Genomic DNA, 19510 nt, shown 5'->3' with positions numbered 1-19510 from the left:
TGCTTGACATGTTTGTCAAACCAGCTTTTGCGTCTGGCTTTCTCACAGATAAGCGCATGGGTGGCTAGGAGACGAACCTCTGACAGGCGTTCTAGCTCAACCAAGCGTTGCGTCCATGCTTCCCTCCCTTCCCATCGTTCTTGGAGTGCTATCCGCAGGCTAGGGACGAAGAATTCTAATGGGAGAATAGCTTCAGTCCCATAGGTTAGCCTAAAAGGCGTTTGTCCGACGGCCGTCTTATAAGCTGTTCGGTAGGCCCACAAGGCTGCCATCAATTTGTTATCCCAGTCACTTCGTGAGGCTGAGACTACTTTGGTTAGGACAGTGATGAGAATTTTGTTGGTTGATTCAGCCTGGCCATTAGCCTAAGGATAGTATGGTGAGGATTTGCGATGGATGATGAGGAAGGTGGATAGGAGATGGGCTATCACTTCGTTGATGAAGTGCGTTCCCTGGTCGCTTACTAGTTCGATGGGGCAACCAAAACGCGAGATTACTTTCTCCCATAAAAACTTGGCAGTTGTCCTAGCGTCGTTTTTCCGCATGGCCCTCGCCTCCGCCCATTTGGTGAGGTAATCCGTGGCCACCACGATGTATCTAGCCTGTGAATATTGTGCCGTGGGGCTGATGCGTCCTATGAAGTCAATCCCCCATTTTTTGAAAGGTTGGCAAGCGATAACTGGGGTTAACTCCATCTGATCTTTACGGACCGGGACCTTTGTCCGTGGGCACTCGTCGCAATGTTTGACAAATTGTGAGGCCTCGCAGAAGAGTGTGGGCCACCATAGCTGGGACTGCAACACCTTTCGTGCTGTAGTGTCCCCGCTAAAGTGTCCTCCTGCAATACCGTTGTGCGCCTCTGAGAGCACATCGTGCATCTCATGCTCACATACGCATCTACGTAGCAGATCGTCTTGCCCCAGCCTATAGAGCTGGCCTGCAATCAACTGATAGGGCTGGATTTTCAGGATTAAGCGCCTAAGCCGTGCCCGTTCTATTGGTTGTTCGGGCAGCCCATGCTCGAGCACTTGGACTATGTCGTCTGCCCAGTATGGTGTCAGATCGACCCTGAATAGGTCTTTTTCGCTGGATGCGTGGAATAACTGGCTGTCTGGTAACTCGTCCACGATGCCTTGTCCAGCAGCTTCTCCTGTGGGTATACGGGACAAATGGTCAGCCATGTAGTGTTGTTTTCCCTTCCGTACCACCACTAAGAAGTCGAAATCCAGGAGCAGGAGAAGCCATCGGGCTATACGTCCTGTAGCACAAGGTTTGTTGACTAGATAGAGCAGGGCTTGATGGTCAAAAAAGAAGGTGAAGGGGGTGGCCAGTAGGTAATGCCGGAACTTCTTCACGGCGAATACCATGGCTAATCCCTCCCTTTCCATTGTCGAATAATTCATCTCTGTCTCAGTGAGCTACCTGCTAGCAAAACTCACTGGGTAATCTAAGTTATGCTCACCAGGTTGGCACAGCACTGCCCCCACGGCAAACTTAGAGGCGTCGATGTGTACGTGAAAAGTCATAGTCCAATCTGGGGATCGTAGGATAGGTGCCGTTGTTAGGGCTTTTTTCAGTTCCTCGTAGGCTCGTTGGCATGCTTCAGTCCACTCGAAGACAATTAGCAGTTTGTACAATGGCCTAGCGATCAGCGCGTAGTTCAGTACAAACCGCCGATAGTATCCTGTGTGACCTAAGAAGCATTGAACTCCCCTGTAATTACTTGGGGGTGGAAGGTCCACGATGACCTTGACCTTTGAGAAGTCCGTGGCAATGCCATTCTTGGACACCACGTGTCCCAAGATGCATCCGTGCTTCACCCAAAACTGACATTTCAGGGGGTTGAGGAAGAGACGGTATAAATGACACCATTCAAAGACCGCGCGGAGTTTTTTGAGATGTTGGGTCCAGGCCGAATGGACACACAGGTAATCAACGAAGACCTCTAACTCCTTGCGAAGCATGTCCTTGAATATGGTGCACATGAGGCATTGAAAGGTGGCGGGGGCATTGGTTAGCCCGAATGGCATGACTACGTATGCAAAGACGCCCCACTCAGTGGCGAAGGCGGTCTTGTGCCTATCCGCAGGGTGCACTTGCACCTGATTGTACCCCGAGAAGCCATCCAGAAAACTGTAGGCTTCCTTACCTGCCACCCTCTCAAGCATGTGCTCGGTGTACGGTAAGGGATAGTTGTCTCTCTTTGTCGCGGCGTTTACTTTCTTATAATTGACGCACACTCAAATCTTGCCGTTTTTCTTCATCACAATGACTATGGGTGACACCCAGTCCGTGTGCTCAATTTCATAAATGAATTCGGCTCTCATCAGCTTGTCAATTTCCTCCTTGACAGCATGAGCGTTCTTTGGATTCATGGGGTATGGTCGCTTCTTGACCGGCGTTGCATCTGTTGTCATGGGTATGTTGTGAGTCACGACACTCGGATCTACCCCTCGTAGCTCATCTAAAGACCAAGCAAATACGTCCCGGTACTCCCACAAAAGAGTGACAAGGCTGGACTCTTCTTCCTGGTCAAGTCCTTGGCAATGAACACTGGTCGGGGTACTTCCCTTTCCAGGGCTAGGTTTACCTCCTTGACCTTGGCTGGCCCTTCGATTGGTTCGCGGGTTTGCCCTTGGCGCTTGGCGCTTGGCACTTAGCAGAACCACCACCCTGTCCCCTCTTTTGAATTTCGAAAAGCGCTTAGGGAGGTCTTGTGGCTTCCTTTATTCCTCTGATCGCGCATCGTTGGGATGCTTAGCTTCATTCTGCCGTAACCGTCTACGCCTCAGGTGGATGGGTAAGTCTCCCTTGGTGCGTCTGGTCATGGGTGACCTAGGGATTTCTGGGTCATCATCTGAAGTAACTTCAGATTCAGAGTCGAATTCTCCATTTTCACTAGACGAGGTGGTCTCCCCTGGTGGCTGCAGTTCGGATGGCGATTCAATTCTAAGCATTACTGCCGTTCCCGGTTGGGTCAGGCCGGCTTGCTTAAAATCCACAGCTCCCATCTATTCCAACCAAGCATGATCGCATTTCGCACACATGACTCCTTGGTCCATTCTAAGGGCCGGTCTCGTCTGCGACTTAGCATCTGCCCGGATTTGCTCAATCTCTCGCCCTTCGATGTCATATTCTACGGTGTCCATCTCACCCTCATTTCCTTCATCGAAGGGTTGGCAATCTTCGTATTCGTCACAGGAATCTACCTCGCTAGACTGCTCATCGTCCCCCAAGGCCTGCTCTGTCTCGTCTTGTTGGTCGGGGACCAACGCCCAGTTGTACCTGAGGTTCAGTTCGTGTACCCTGGTCCACTTCCACTCGGTTTCTTCCAAGAGGTCTTGAAGAGGCTTGAGATTGGTGGCTGCGTTGTGTGCCAGTCGGTCCATGAAGTGCCCCAGTATTCCCTGGAGTTCTCTCCTATTGGTAGGCACTTGGAAAGCGACAGGCTTAGGCCCTTCATGGAGGCTTGCTGCCATCATGTAGACAGGTGTAGGCAGTGTTTCTGATGGACCAAAAAACGGGCCGGCACTGGCTCATGCACTAACCGGACCTCGTCACTATGCACAAGACAACCCCTCGGCCTCGCGGCCAAGAGCGTCTATCAAAATCTCTGCCTTCCTAAACATTGCGTTTGTAATACGTTGTAGTCCAACTGATCCTATCCCAATATTACTCCTCAGAGGGAGTCCCTTTCACATAGCCAAAAGGCTCGAATCACATACACATGGGGTTCCTCCTACGGCTAAATGCCGTCAACCCTTTGCGACTCTCCTACACCTTGGGGATTGGCCCCTCGATGCGTCGCTCAACATTTAGACATTTCGCACAAACGTCGCTCAAGGTACCAGATAAACGTATCCAGGAATGTACCATTGTCCTTACTTAATTTCCCCTTCAGGATCCCCGTCTACCTACCACATGGGTATCTCACTGCCTCTCAACGTAGGTCATGTTCCAAAACAATTGCAATGCATGTCCAGGAGCTGATCACTGATACTTTTAAAATCTTTTTCATGCTCTATGCATTTGGTAGATGTCTAGTGCTCAAACATTTAGCAAAACAGTATCGTGCACAAGTGCAAAAACATTCTTTTAATGGTTTCCAACTACCGTTCGTGCTTCGTTGCATGGGCTTAGCACCGAGGTGATCCTCGTGCTACTAAGCTCTTAATTTTAATTATCATCCGTCCTAAATGCTATGCCTAAAAATCAGCACCTTTCCCATCATTTCACACGGCATTTAGACATATTTCACCTCCTCTACCCTTCCCCGTTTAAATATTGCATCATTACATAGATTTTTAGGGTATTTTACCATCATTTTATGTATAAAAAGCGGAAAAACACACACTAGAACAAGAAGGTGGGGTTGAACTGAGGCAAATCCTTATGCTTCAGTCCCCACAAACATCCACAAACATTGCTCTTATTTATCCTTATTTTTCGGAACCCAAAATGTATTTTTTCCCTATTTTTTAGGGTTTTTCCACCATTTTCTTGTATTTTCCCTTATTTTCCTGCATTATTTAATTACTGAAAATTCAAAACAGGTTATGGGCTGTGGCCCTTAGTTCCTTCTTGCAAAAAAGTGAAAGTTTAGTTGGTGTTCCTATTTACTTTCCCATTTTTATGCCAAAAAACCATCATTTTCCCTTGATTTTTCATGTTTTACGTGTTTTAATGTATTATTTTGAACCATAAAATGCATATTTTTCTGATTTTTTGATTATGACCAGCAAGAACTCATAGAAAACAGCAACATGAACAATTTTTATCCCATATGAACAACATTTCATCCATCAAAAGCCATAAAAGCTCAAATTTCCTTTGAAAATTTTAAATTACCGCTTATTTGCGTGTTTCGGGTTTCATGTCCATGGCTGTAGATTTGGAAACCAGCAGCACTTCATGTCCAGCACAATCACCAATCACCATTTCCAGCCCGTGGAGCAATCCGATCCATGCCGGACAAGCCTCCATCATTCTTTCTTCTTCCTTCTTCTCCCCACATGAACTTGCATTTAGAAGAGAGAGAGGGAGGAGAGAGAAAGACTGAAATCAGAATTCTTCATAGAGACCACCATTTCTCGGGCGAGAGGCAGCGATAGAGTCCACAGACAGAGGGGAATGAAGCCCCATAATCCATTGGGGGGGTTGTTTGCAGCAGCCATGATGCCCTCTCTCCATCCATGGCGAAAAATATGGCGCCCTCTGTTGATCACGTTTTTTCATGCCTCTTCATTCTCTCTCCACGATTTTTTGCTTCATAAGGTGCATAAAATTTTTTGGGGGGGTCCAAACTCAAAAGGCATGCTCAAATTTGGCCTCCCAAGTGTCCACCTTTTCATATCTTGACCGTTTCCTTGGCCATTTCCCCGTCCGGACTCCGAATTGAGCTCTGAAAAATCCTGGGCGTCCGGCTTGGCATCCCGCATTGGCCAGTAGCTCGTGTCAACCCGTACGACTGTCTGAAAAATTATGAAAAATCAACGAGTGTCGCTCGGGCGCCTTTAAAGCACTTTGGCGCTTAAAATCGTCCTAGATCGAGCCGCCGCCTTTGACAGTGAATATTTTTCCCTTGATATTCATAATTTTTAGCTATTTTTAAGCACTTCCTGTCACCTAAATTCCGCTCTCATTGGCGACCACGGGATAGGGCGACTCAGCCCGTCGAATCCACGAACATATCTGCACATAAACAATCAAAGAAGCATCAAACTGATACAAAACAATTATAAAATAAAACTCAGCACAATGCTCCCTCTACCCCTGGACAGAACCAAGGCATGACAGCCACAAGGAGTAGGCCTAGCATCATCTAATAGAAGATCCGAAGCGAGTCACTAACCAACTGCTCCAACACAGCCAAACTAAAAAGAACTGCCAAAGAGGTTGCCCTAAGTGGTAGTCTGAACTACTTACCAACTAAAGACAACATCATTAGGAGCTCCTACAAGGCGAGGACTCCTATAGCCTGATCAAAGAGTATGTTCTTTCAGTACAGTTCTTCTTTGAGGATTTTTATTGGATGAACATACTTGGGCATGTAAAAAGAAGGGAGCTGAGCGTAGTGACCCAAGGAGAACAGGGCATCGGCCTCAGGACCTGTCTTGGCACCCAAGAACCTACCAAGCCCTCGCAAGGCGACACTTAATCCTTTTCTAACGCTCACTTTTATTTTCGCTCCAACCTTCCTTGTTTTGTCAAAAAAAATTTTCCAGCAAGAAGCCACCCCTAGGAAGACAAGGTATCGGCCCCGGGTCTGACTCGTCCCCAGGAACCTACTAGGCCTGCGCAAGGCAATGAGCAACTGCCTATACATTTCCATTTCTTTTCTTTTCTTTGATAGGGGTTAGAACCCCTTTTTACACACCTTCATATTTATATTCATCTTTTAGGATGTACAGAGTTTCCTGGTATCATCATCATTATCTTCTGGCAGGCTTCTCTAACTGCCTCACTACTAACAAGAACTCCTAGCACGGCTGCCTAGCAGGTTAGCAGAACAGGGTCACTAGGACGTCCTTCTAAAACAGGTCTTTCAATGTCTAACAATATCTTTGCAGGAGGCAATGACTACTCCGACCTCCCTCAAACATACTTAGCCTAAACTTGGGACTTCATGCCTTGGTTACCGGTCCCCAACAAAAATGTCTCCCCTCGACAAGTACAAATACACATATAACAGGGAAAAAAAATACTCGTAAAGGAGAAATATCACCTGGATTGGCCACAAGAAGCTTCCATCGCAGCAAAGACTTCTCCAGGCTTCACCAAAGTCCACGAAACACGAAACCTGTCCAGCACAACACTTAAAACAAAAACCGATTAAACGCACCCGCACTAGACAGGGAAATGGCCCTCTTGGCCTAATGACATCAAACACTTCACTACAAAACTGCATCGGCCCTCTTGGCCTAATGAAATAAAACAATACTATGCAGAACATCCACCTGGGCACAACCATGATAGACATCAAAGCATATGATTCCCAACGGAACAGGGCTTATAGCCCTATACTAAGTGCATTAAATTATGACCTATCCCTCTTGCGTATATCGCAAGAGGTGTTCGCATCACATGTCGTCGAATCAGTCTATGGGTCCAAGATAATAAAGGCAGATGAGTCTCGCTTACCCTCTGCATCACCCAAATCAACCATCGTCTGCCAAAGAGGGCATGTTCAGAAAGCATACCCCACAAACGACCAGGTCCTGTCTCAGCATCAATAGATATATCGGGACAAGGGCCACAATTAAAGAAGAGGTCTTGTTCATACGCAAAATTAGCCAATGAATCGGCAAACTGATTCCAATTCCGTGGAATCAGCTGAAAAGACACTCTATCGAATTCGTCTAGCAGGGCTATGGCAGTATGATGGTACATACAAAGGATGGGGTTTCGTACCATGTACGTCCCATTGAGTTGATTTAAAACCAATTGAGAGTCCCCTTTCACCAATAACTGACGGATACCACCCTTCTTTGCAATATTCAAACCCATTATCAGGGCTTTGTATTCGGCCATATTATTGGTAAAATTCGCCCCGAGATAAGCAGCTAACTTCATGACAATGCGTCGTCGGGGGTCTCGGATGACAACTCCCACACTTCCTTTTTTGCATACACCCCTGGACGCCCCATCAAAGTACAAGGTGTACGTCCATAAAGGGTTTACATATCCTGCCATCCTGGACTCTACTCGTAATTATGGTAATCGAAATTCAGCATATTCAACGGGTGGACTGTAGGCTCCATCCCTCCATCATCATTGAATTCAACAGGGATGCTCGTCAAAATTTGTAGGCAGTGATGGCAGAAGACCTTGATCTCCCAAATAAATGTCCCACCTTCTTGCTCAATCACCTCGTATCCTTTGCTCCACGAAATGAGCTTTCCCTGATGATACCTCTGTTCCAAATATGGGTGTTCTAAATAAGGGATCAGACGACCCATCAACCTCTATCGCGATTTCCTTGCAGATGTTTGATCGATCTCGCCTAGACCTGCAAGGCAGTCATAGCATTAGTGCAATCAGAAGTAATAAGGTTTAATCTTATTAAGATTAACCTTATTTTTAAATTCTATCCCCTCAAGGTCAGCTAACAACACCGTAGATTTATTCTTTCCTATTCTAACGATCCTATAGGGCCCATCCCATTTGGGTTCTAGCTTGCCTGGGAATAATTCACGTCGTGCGTCATAATACAGAACAAGCTATCCTTTCTTGAAGGTGTATTTCTTGGCTTTGAGGTCGTGTAACTGCTTCATTCGGCGCTTCGCCACTTCTTGGTGCAATAAGCTCTGCAACTTAAGCTCATCTAAATGTGCCAGTGTCGTCAAGCGCTCAAAAAGTGCATCTTTATCGCTCAAAGAATGATTGATGGCAAACCGAATGGTCGGAAGCTCAATTTCTAAAGGCAAGACACACTCCTCCCCATATACTAACTTGAACGGGGTATGGCCAGTGGCTCGTTTGAAGGTCGTATTATAGGCCCACACTGCCACGTATAACTTTTTATCCCAATCTCGTTTCTTTTCTGATACAATTTTGGACAGGATGCCCACAAGCTGCTTGTTGGTACTTTCAACTTGCCCATTGGCTTGCGGGTTATATGGGGTTGTCTTGTTATGCTTGATGTTCCACAACTCTGTCAAACCCTTGATCACCTTATTCAGGAAATGGGTTCCGCGGTCCGACACTAATTCTTTCGGCGGACCAAACCGGCATATTATCTGCTCTAAAAGGAAACTAGCAGTTTCTTTAGCATCATCTTTCCTTGTTGCACGTGCTTCTGACCACTTTGTGAAGTAGTCAGTTGCTACAATGATGTACCTCTTTTGTGTAGTCGACGACGGAGTAATAGGACCCACAAAATCTATTCCCCACTTCTCAAATGGAAGCATCGCCATAATAGGGGTGAGTGGTCGTTTCCTATTCTCTCGACTATCATGTCGTTGGCAAATATCGCATCTCTTAACATACGCAAATGCATCCTGGAAGATGGCAGGCCACCAATATCCTGCTCTTAAAGCCTTTTGTGCTGTAAGCCGTCCAGCAAAATGGCCACCGCAAGCAGAATCATGGCACTCTTCCAAAATGAAGGGCACCTCGTCAGGCAATGTACCTGCGATCAAAGCAAACTTTAACGCTTGCTGCTTAATTTTCCTTTTCTCAGCTTTAGATAATTCGGATCCCGCCTCTCCTGTCGATAAATAATGCGTTATTGCAGCGTACCAGGAGGGAATAGATGCCGTATCTATCTTAAGTAACAACTCCATGTCACTACCTTCACCCACAGATTCTTTCGGCTCCCCAAAGTCCACAAGACATTCCACGATGCCTTGCAACCTTGGTGGCTTACTCTTAATCTCATAATCGAATTCCTGCAAAGTGATCAACCACTTCGCTAGACGATCAGGCGGCTGTAGCTTATTCAGCAACAAACGAAGTCCCTCCGCCTTCGTATAAAGCACGAGTTTCTCATAGAGAATATAATGCCTGAATTTCTTGGTCCCAAAGATCATCGCTAAATACAATTTCTCCATGTAAGTATAATTGACTTCGGATACCCCTAGCTTCCGACTGGCAAAAGCAATCGGGTGGTACCACTTCTCTTCCCAAATTTGGGCTAAACAGCAGCTGATACTATACATGGTGGCTGCTGAAAATATATAGAACACCTCACCTCTTTTAGGTGCTTTTAAAACGGGCGCTCTTGCTAGCTCTTGTTTCACGTCCTCAAATGCTACCTTACAAGGGTCACCCCATTCAAACGAACAGCTAAAGGACAATAAATTTGTAAGCGGCAACGTTCTTTCTGCTAAGGCGTTAATGAATCTACAGTAGTAACCAACCGAAGACAGAAAGCTATGAACTTCTTTCGGAGTGCGTGGTGGACCCATGGCAACTATAACTTTGACCTTCTCGGGGTCTGTCGCAATTCCTACCGAACTGACCACATGACCCAACAATAGCCCATAAGGTACTCCAAAAACACACTTCCGTGGGTTTAGGGCGATGCAAAATTGTCTACAGCGCTCAAAGCATCTTCTTAAAATGATCAACTGCCTTTCTCTCACGGTGGCAGCCCCTAAGTCATCAATAAACACCTTCAACTCTTCAGGAGATATGTCACCGAATGTCTTATCTGCTGTTCGTTGCCACGAACCAGGCGCATTGCATAAACCAAAGGCCATCACATGGTATGCAAAAGTACCAAATACAGTAATGAAAGTTGTTTTCAACTTGTCCTCTTCTGCAATTGCCATCTGGTTATATCCTGCAAAGCAATCCATAAACGAATATATCTCCCTACCCGCCAATTGATCCAAAATTTGGTCAATAAATGGCAACGGGTAGTAGTCCTTAACTGTCTGCTTATTCAGCTCCCTAAAGTCTATATATAAACGGATCTGATTATTCTTCTTCTTTCTAATCACAACTGGCGAACACCATTCCGTGTGTTGCACAGGAAAAATCAAACCCGCTTCTCGCAGCTTCTGTAACTCTTCAAACAGGCCGTCCCTCAATTCGAAAGGCATACGCCTTACTTTCTGCCATACAGGACGACTGCCCTCTTTCAACGGAATTGTATGAACAGCAAGACTAGGAGGAATGCCTCTCAACTCATCATAACTCCAGGCAAAGATATCACGGAATTCCTGGATCAAGGCCACATAGTCCTCCCTTTCTGCTGAGCTGAGCATAGAACCTAATTTGATTGGCCGCGAATCATCGAGCGTACCAAGGTCTAGCTCGATAACATCTGCATCTCTTATACGATCTTGGGCCTCTATCGGCTCGTTCAAAGTGATCTGATAGATGTCCTCTGTGGTGGATCCTTCTTTGGACTCATCACTCGATGATGTCTCACTGCCAGATAAATCTTCTAATGTCTCCAATTCTGTAGAAGATAGAGGAGCTCTCTCACTCTGCGGGGACTCAGGATAAGCATCAACTACCACACGCTGGGTACCTCTGCCGAATATCAGTCGACCGGCGGGTATATCTACTTGGCAGTCCGCTTGCAAGATCCAAGGTCGTCCGAGTAATACTTGGTAACTTGGACGCCCTGCAAAACGAATCACCCTAAAGTCCAACAGGCATTCTACATTTGCAACAGTGACATGGACCTTAGTAATGCAGCCTTCCGGCTGTCTCAAACTATCATCTGCCATTCTGAGAATTGTGGAGGTATCTTTCTGGATTGCAAGACCCAACCTTTCCATCAGTTCAGAACTCATAATGTTGACTGATGATCCCGTGTCGACAATGGCATAATCTACTAGTATCCCATCGACATAGGCTGCAACCCTTGGGCAATGCTTCTCAGCATGCTCAAACCAGTCATCACCAACTCGCGCAATTCCCAAAGGTTCTACGATATAACCAGTACGTAAGATCTTTCTAAATTTCTTACGTACTCCTGGGGAAAGCTTAATAAGCTGTAAAAGATTCACATCCGGCTTGACTTCACAAAGAGAGCTCGCCAAATCGAATTCATGATAGTTTGATAGAGCTCGCTTTTCACGCCAAACCATCCGCTCTTTAGGTTGCTGAACTGGCTTTATTGCCTCTTTCTTAACTTTCACCTTCTTCTTTGGTGGTTCCTTATCGGCTTTACTTTCTACAGGCTTCAAAGGTCCCCCTTCCATGGAAGGATCCAAAACTTGTGTTCCTTTGTCGCCTTGTTTAGGGTTTCCGTCGACAGGCTTATCCTTGTCGGCCTCTCTACCCTTTTGACCTCTTGTAAGGACAGCTCGCAGATTAGAGGTTTCAGCTTCGTTAACGCGTACAGCCTCAATCAAACTAACCCCACTACCACTAGGTAGCTCCTCCACTGTAGTCTTTGGTCGTTGAAGTATTTGTTTAGGCCCGTCCTCTCGTTGGGAATCATTTCCTTGGGCACGATGATTAACAGGCCCTGGTTGCCGACTTCCTCGTTGGAGGGAACTGATCTTACTCCAGCAAGTAGCTGCTAGATGGCCGGATTTTCCACAAATGTCGCACTTAACATTTGGGCAATTTCTTGGATAGTGCTGCCTGCCACACCATTTGCAACTAAACCTCGATGGTGCACCCTCCTCCGGGTATCTACTTCCTATCAAATTTTGTTGTTTTTTAAGGAAGTTGACATCAACAGCTATTTGTCGATACTGCTCCGTAATCATGTCGGTATAATGCTTCATCATGTCCTTAACCTCGCCAAGAACATTGGAAGAACTCGACTCATAGCCTTGGTCATTACCATGTCGTTCCATCGGCCTAACAATTCGATTAGGCACTGGTTGTTGAGCCACAGGCATGATATTAGAATTGACCGCCTGGCCTCCACCACTTGAAGCCATTTGACTGCCCGTAGGCATCGACATGCTAAGGGGAGCTGGTAATAAAGGGACATTCTGCATCATGTTCCCTCTCCCATTAGGGTTAGCCATCGTTATCCCTTGACCACTACTGCCATTAGCTATTGCCATATTGTTTCCCAGCACTAAACCCATATTCGAATTGCCTCGAGAAGCATAGGCCGCTTGTAGTCGGGATTTCACCTCTTGTGCTCATGTAATGGCAGTGTCTATATCCCCCAAGGGGACACTACTCAACTGCAATTGGATATTAAAGTCCAAACCATGTAGGAAATATTGCAATTGGGCAGCTGCGGGGATAGGGATAGAGGTGTCCAACTTACGGAAAACCTCTTTTATCTTCTTCGCATAAGCACGAATATCCTCGTGTGGTTCTTGGCGGGTCACGTTGAGTACACGCAACCAATATTGCCCACCCCTTTCAGGGGAAAACTCCCTTCGAAAAGCTCCATAAAATGCATCAATGTTCAATATGGTTCCGGCTTCTAAACCATGATACCATATAGCGGCTCTTCCTTTGAGAGTCATATTGAAGAACATCATTAAATGTCCTTCTTCTTGGATGCGACAGTTAAACATCAGCTTTTGAAACTCCCTAATGTGGAGTTCCGCATCTTCCTCAACTAACCCATTAAAAATGGGTAGCGGGTAACCTAGAGCCGGCAAATCCATCGTTCCTGCTGGAATTGCAATAGGCTGCGCCATGACAAGGATTGGATTTGCACTAGGAATAGGGGACGGTGGGGTTACACCTCCCGTACTTGACGTGGACTGGCTTATAGAAGGAAGGGGAGCACTAGAGCTTCCGCCTTCTCCTAACTTACTGCTTGTGGTACTAAGACCACTAGATCCACTCCCTCGTAAGGGTTCAGCGCCGCTACGCTTAGGAGAATATCTCCTAAAAATTTCAGCACGTCGCCTAGCTCTTTCGTCTCTTTCTTGCTTTTGGATTTCTGTTAGACGATGCTTATCAATAAATAACGGATCAATCTCAGTATCCTTTGGCATAAACTACTAGTTGGTCCCTAGACAACCAGGATTCGAGAACCGCCACTTTTAAGTGGCTCCCGGCAGACGCACCACTGATGGACCAAAAAACGGGCCGGCACTGGCTCATGCACTAACCGGACCTCGTCACTATGCACAAGACGACCCCTCGGCCTCGCGGCCAGGAGCGTCTATCAAAATCTCTGCCTTCCTAAACATTGCGTTTGTAATACGTTGTAGTCCAACTGATCCTATCCCAATATTACTCCTCAGAGGGAGTCCCTTTCACATAGCCAAAAGGCTCGAATCACATACACATGGGGTTCCTCCTACGGCTAAATGCCGTCAACCCTTTGCGACTCTCCTACACCTTGGGGATTGGCCCCTCGATGCGTCGCTCAACATTTAGACATTTCGCACAAACGTCGCTCAAGGTACCAGATAAACGTATCCAGGAATGTACCATTGTCCTTACTTAATTTCCCCTTTAGGATCCCCGTCTACCTACCACATGGGTATCTCACTGCCTCTCAACGTAGGTCATGTTCCAAAACAATTGCAATGCATGTCCAGGAGCTGATCACTGATACTTTTAAAATCTTTTTCATGCTCTATGCATTTGGTAGATGTCTAGTGCTCAAACATTTAGCAAAACAGTATCGTGCACAAGTGCAAAAACATTCTTTTAATGGTTTCCAACTACCGTTCGTGCTTCGTTGCATGGGCTTAGCACCGAGGTGATCCTCGTGCTACTAAGCTCTTAATTTTAATTATCATCCGTCCTAAATGCTATGCCTAAAAATCAGCACCTTTCCCATCATTTCACACGGCATTTAGACATATTTCACCTCCTCTACCCTTCCCCGTTTAAATATTGCATCATTGCATAGATTTTTAGGGTATTTTACCATCATTTTATGTATAAAAAGCGGGAAAACACACACTAGAACAAGAAGGTGGGGTTGAACTGAGGCAAATCCTCATGCTTCAGTCCCCACAAACATCCACAAACATTGCTCTTATTTATCCTTATTTTTCGGAACCCAAAATGTATTTTTTCCCTATTTTTTAGGGTTTTTCCACCATTTTCTTGTATTTTCCCTTATTTTCCTGCATTATTTAATTACTGAAAATTCAAAACAGGTTATGGGCTGTGGCCCTTAGTTCCTTCTTGCAAAAAAGTGAAAGTTTAGTTGGTGTTCCTATTTACTTTCCCATTTTTATGCCAAAAAACCATCATTTTCCCTTGATTTTTCATGTTTTACATGTTTTAATGTATTATTTTGAACCATAAAATGCATATTTTTCTGATTTTTTGATTATGACCAGCAAGAACTCATAGAAAACAGCAACATGAACAATTTTTATCCCATATGAACAACATTTCATCCATCAAAAGCCATAAAAGCTCAAATTTCCTTTGAAATTTTTAAATTACCACTTATTTGCGTGTTTCGGGTTTCATGTCCATGGCTGTAGATTTGGAAATCAGCAGCACTTCATGTCCAGCACAATCACCAATCACCATTTCCAGCCCGTGGAGCAATCCGATCCATGCCGGACAAGCCTCCATCATTCTTTCTTCTTCCTTCTTCTCCCCACATGAACTTGCATTTAGAAGAGAGAGAGGGAGGAGAGAGAAAGACTGAAATCAGAATTCTTCATAGAGACCACCATTTCTCGGGCGAGAGGCGGCGATAGAGTCCACAGACAGAGGGGAATGAAGCCCCATAATCCATTGGGGGGGTTGTTTGCAGCAGCCATGATGCCCTCTCTCCATCCATGGCGAAAAATATGGCGCCCTCTGTTGATCACGTTTTTTCATGCCTCTTCATTCTCTCTCCACGATTTTTTGCTTCATAAGGTGCATAAAATTTTTGGGGGGGGTCCAAACTCAAAAGGCATGCTCAAATTTGGCCTCCCAAGTGTCCACCTTTTCATATCTTGACCGTTTCCTTGGCCATTTCCCCGTCCGGACTCCGAATTGAGCTCTGAAAAATCCTGGGCATCCGGCTTGGCATCCCGCATTGGCCAGTAGCTCGTGTCAACCCGTACGACTGTCTGAAAAATTATGAAAAATCAACAAGTGTCGCTCGGGCGCCTTTAAAGCACTTTGGCGCTTAAAATCGTCCTAGATCGAGCCGCCGCCTTTGACAGTGAATATTTTTCCCTTGATATTCATAATTTTTAGCTATTTTTAAGCACTTCCCGTCACCTAAATTCCGCTCTCAGTTTCTCTTGGCTTGCCAACTGTTTTGACAGCCTGCTCGTACGCCTCATGATCTGAGAACGGCAGGTCGAGTGTAGCGAGAACGTGCATCCAATCCCGTTCGTCCTCTGGGCAAGGGATATACTTAGTTAGGGACCCATAGGGTTCCTTGTCCTGGGTGTTTCCCTTGAGTAGAGTAGAGATGGCGTCTAGGTTGACTAGCGAGGTCTTCCAAGTGTCCATCTCTATTCTCACAGCGTTAGTTCGGTTGCCCAGGAAGATCAGGCTGTTACCCCAGTCTTCGATAACTCTAGCATTGCGCATCCAGGGTCGACCCAATAAGATATCATAGTCCACTCCCTTCATGACGATAAAGTCGACAGAGAACTAGACTCCTGCAATCTTCACTGGCCAATTCTTCAAGACCCCGAATGGTTTCACTCACATACCGTTTGCTACCGTGACGTTAAACCGAGCAGCTTTGACAGGCGGGTTTCCCCACTTCTATAACACTGCGTGGCTAAGCACACTAACCCCAGCTCCTGTGTCTACAATCCCCTTTCTCGTTGCGTCTCCCAGGGCTAGGACTAGCAGGACTGCGTGCATCTCTGAGCCTTCCCAGAAGGCGTTGACGTGCAAGGATTTAGGGCTGGAGTGTAGCGTCAAACTTGGTAAGTGCGTTTCCGCATCCTGGTCTTGAGCATCTGTCGGAGCTTGCTCGTGTGGTCTCTCGACCCAATGCTTGAGGTCCTGCCATAGGGCAGGGTGTTGCCTGAGCAGCTCTCCCAGGCCAACCGTTACAGGGGTGGTTACTAGTGTGGTTAGGAGATTGCTAAACACTCGTCCTTCCCTTTGTTCAGACTGTCTGGGCCAATGGCCACGACTGTCCTAGGGGTCTGTTACATCTAGGCTTGGCCTTGACGGCATTGCCTGTGGCTTAGCAGCCTCGACAGACTTAGGTTGGTGGGGTAGTGATAGCGGCGCATTCATGCTAGAGAGATCATCAATCTCATCCTCCGTGATGGGTTCGACATCCTTGAGGTGCTGTTGAGCCTCCCTCACCCATTCCTTCACCTTTTCTATGGCTTCCAATTGCCGCTTGGGGTGTGGGTATTCCCCTACCTTAGCGCTTTCCTTTTGGGTTGTTTTAGGGGCTGAAGTCTTTGCCTCTGCGTCTGAGACTTTCTTTCCCTAGGGTAAGGTCGTAACGCTGTCGGTTTTTAGTGCGACCTTAACCTCTGATCTCTTCTTTTTCCGCCTACGGCTCTTCTTTCCTACTGAGGTCGCGTCGAGATTGCTAGGTCCTGGTAGAGAGATGCCGGCCTGCTTCGTTTGTGCTCGGGTCATCACTCGTAGGGGGATAGGTGTGGCCTCCCCATCGGGGTTTTCAACACCAAACAGTCCCAGCAGGACGGACGGCAAATTAGTTGAACCAGAAGGTGATTTCCGTTTTGGGCAGTCTATGAAAAGATGGGTGATTCCGCACTCCACGCACCTTTGGTCAACTTTGTCCCTACTTTGCTGCTCTCTTTCTGGGCAGCGTGATGAGACATGACCGGGATGTCCACACGTCCAACAAGTGACCGGATCCTGTGGCTGCCCTCCCAGGCCTCTACCCCGTCCTTGTCCTAATGCCATCACCGGCACCGGTCGGTAATCCATGAGGATTGCATTGCCCTCGTTGTCATGCGAGACGTAAGGGTATATGTAGGTTTCTTTGTCACTGGGCTCCTCTACGTAGTGCACGGGAGCATCGCTCGGTGGGTGGGTCACATAGGGACCAGGCGGTCTAGGAATACCGGTAGGATTTATGTCCAGCCTAGGGACCACTAGCTTCATGTCGTTAGGCACTGGTAGGGCTAGCGAGGCTCCCCTTCCGAAGAATGGCTGTGGCCTGTTAGCCGGGTAAAGCTGGCCGTAGGGTTGCGTATATGGTAGTCTTCGTGGTAGTCTACAATGTGCGGCATCGTGGCCGAACCTTCCACAGTTAGCGCAGGGTCTTGACCTAGGGTCCTGACATTCTGCTGGCACGTGGTTTCCTCCACAGTACACGCACTGGACGTGCAGGCGTGTCAGTCGCCTCAACATGTCTTGTATTTTGGCCAGCTCCGTCTTGACCTCGGCCAAGCCGTGGTCCGTCTCGGTGGCCTTCCCCTTATCTTGGGATGATGCGTTGGATCGCTCGCTAGAGATTGGCGTTCGCTCTAAACTCCGTGGGTTGATTTCTTCTAGGTTTGAGCTCCTGGAGCTCCGCTCTTTTAGCTGGTCATCAACCCTAATGGCTTCCTCAAAAACCCTAGCCACCACATCCCCGTTGCAAGCTCGAGTTGCCTGCTAGTGCCTTGTACAATTCTTCATCCCGAATCCTGTTGATGAATACGGTTGACACTGCCCTGTCAGTCAGTCTTTCGCCTAAGGGGATTCTCTTAAGGAGGCTTCTCATGTGGGTCACATAGTCGCGGATGCCCTCCCTCTCCTTCTGCTTGACGTTCATCAAGCGCACTAGCAGGTTGTCAGAGTATTCGGGTTCGGCGAACCTCTTGACAAAAAGGTCCTTGAGGTTATTGAAGTTGGCTCGTTCTATAGCATCTAGGCTCGTATACCACGTCCTACCCTTATCGCTTAAGCAAAGTCCGAATGCTTGCGAACGTTGGGCCTAGTCGTTGAGGCCATTGGCTTCGCAGACTTGCTCAAACTGCTCGACAAAGCTGTACGAGTCATCCGGTGGCTGGTACTTGTCGAGTTGCTTGGCGACAATAGGTATTTTGGCTTGGCTCTTTGAGCCCTGGTTTGCCCCTAGCCCTGCAAGCAGCGAGGTTGCTAGCGCAGTGGCATTCTGTTCCACCGCGGTGTTATCGAGCAGCCATTTCATGAGGAGCTCGCTCAGCGTCAGTTCTTCCTCTAGTGCTCTTTCCTGGTCTCTCCGGTTTCGGCTAGCCAAGTTTAGCACTCGCTGCACCTCATGCAGCTCCATGCTCTGCCTTAGGCTCCTGGCTTGTTGGTCCCTATTGTACTTGGCTATGCCCTAGAATGCCTTGCGGGCTAGCCTCCTCTCCTCCTCTAGGTCCGCAACGATTGCCTCTGCCGTCTTGCCACGATGTTTGTACCTGGCATGCGCATCGCGTCCGATTTTAAAACTCGGACGGTTGGTCCGAGTGCCATGTGGCACATCCGATCGGACTAGTTAGTCCGAGCCTAGTGATCAGACGGGTCGTTCCGATCGAACGGTTGTCTGAGTGGTCCGAGTCTGGGAATCGGACACTGGGTCGGATGTCCGATTCCACCGATCCGATGAGTTGCGCACACAGATTTGCTCGATTTTCACTAGATGTTTTATCCTATTGGTCATGCGATTAACCAGCGAAGGAGTTGAAGTGGTGCGGAGGAGATCGGTTACCTGGGAGTCGCCGAATGCGATGTTCTCCTAGCTCTGGTCGATCGGACGGCTGCCCAGCTCGCTCATTCTCTATCTCTCTCGCTCTCCGTTGGTTGGAAATGGGGTCCTCTTGCCCTGCCAGAGTTTATACCCTGCTAGTTCTACCCTGCACACTACAGATTCCTTCCCTGGCGTTTCCTATGCCGTTACCTTTGCATTTACTCCATTTTTTCCTTTCGTTTCCTGTGGTTTTCCCCCTGTTTCACAGTAGCAGCCCTCTCCCTCTTCGTGTGTGATTTCCTATTGCTAATCTATCCTAAACACATCCTGAATCGAAAGCAAAACACTGAACTAATTTCTCCATGTTTTCCAGTCATTAATAACCAGATTATTCCAAAATACTTACCTGTTCTGAAGATAAAAAACACCCCATTTCCTACCTATCTCAAGCTCCATTTCAGGGTGAGTACCCTACTTCAATGCTCGATATGAGGCGCGCGAGTGATCGAGCTTGAATCCCTTGGTCCCGACAACGGAACCAAAATGTGGGAGCTTTCACTCAACCGC

Source organism: Lygodium microphyllum, chromosome 7, assembly GCF_053477565.2.
Source record: "Lygodium microphyllum isolate KBCC chromosome 7, Lygodium_microphyllum_v1.1.10, whole genome shotgun sequence".
Lineage (NCBI taxonomy): Eukaryota > Viridiplantae > Streptophyta > Polypodiopsida > Schizaeales > Lygodiaceae > Lygodium > Lygodium microphyllum.
This window is presented reverse-complemented; position numbering follows the sequence as displayed.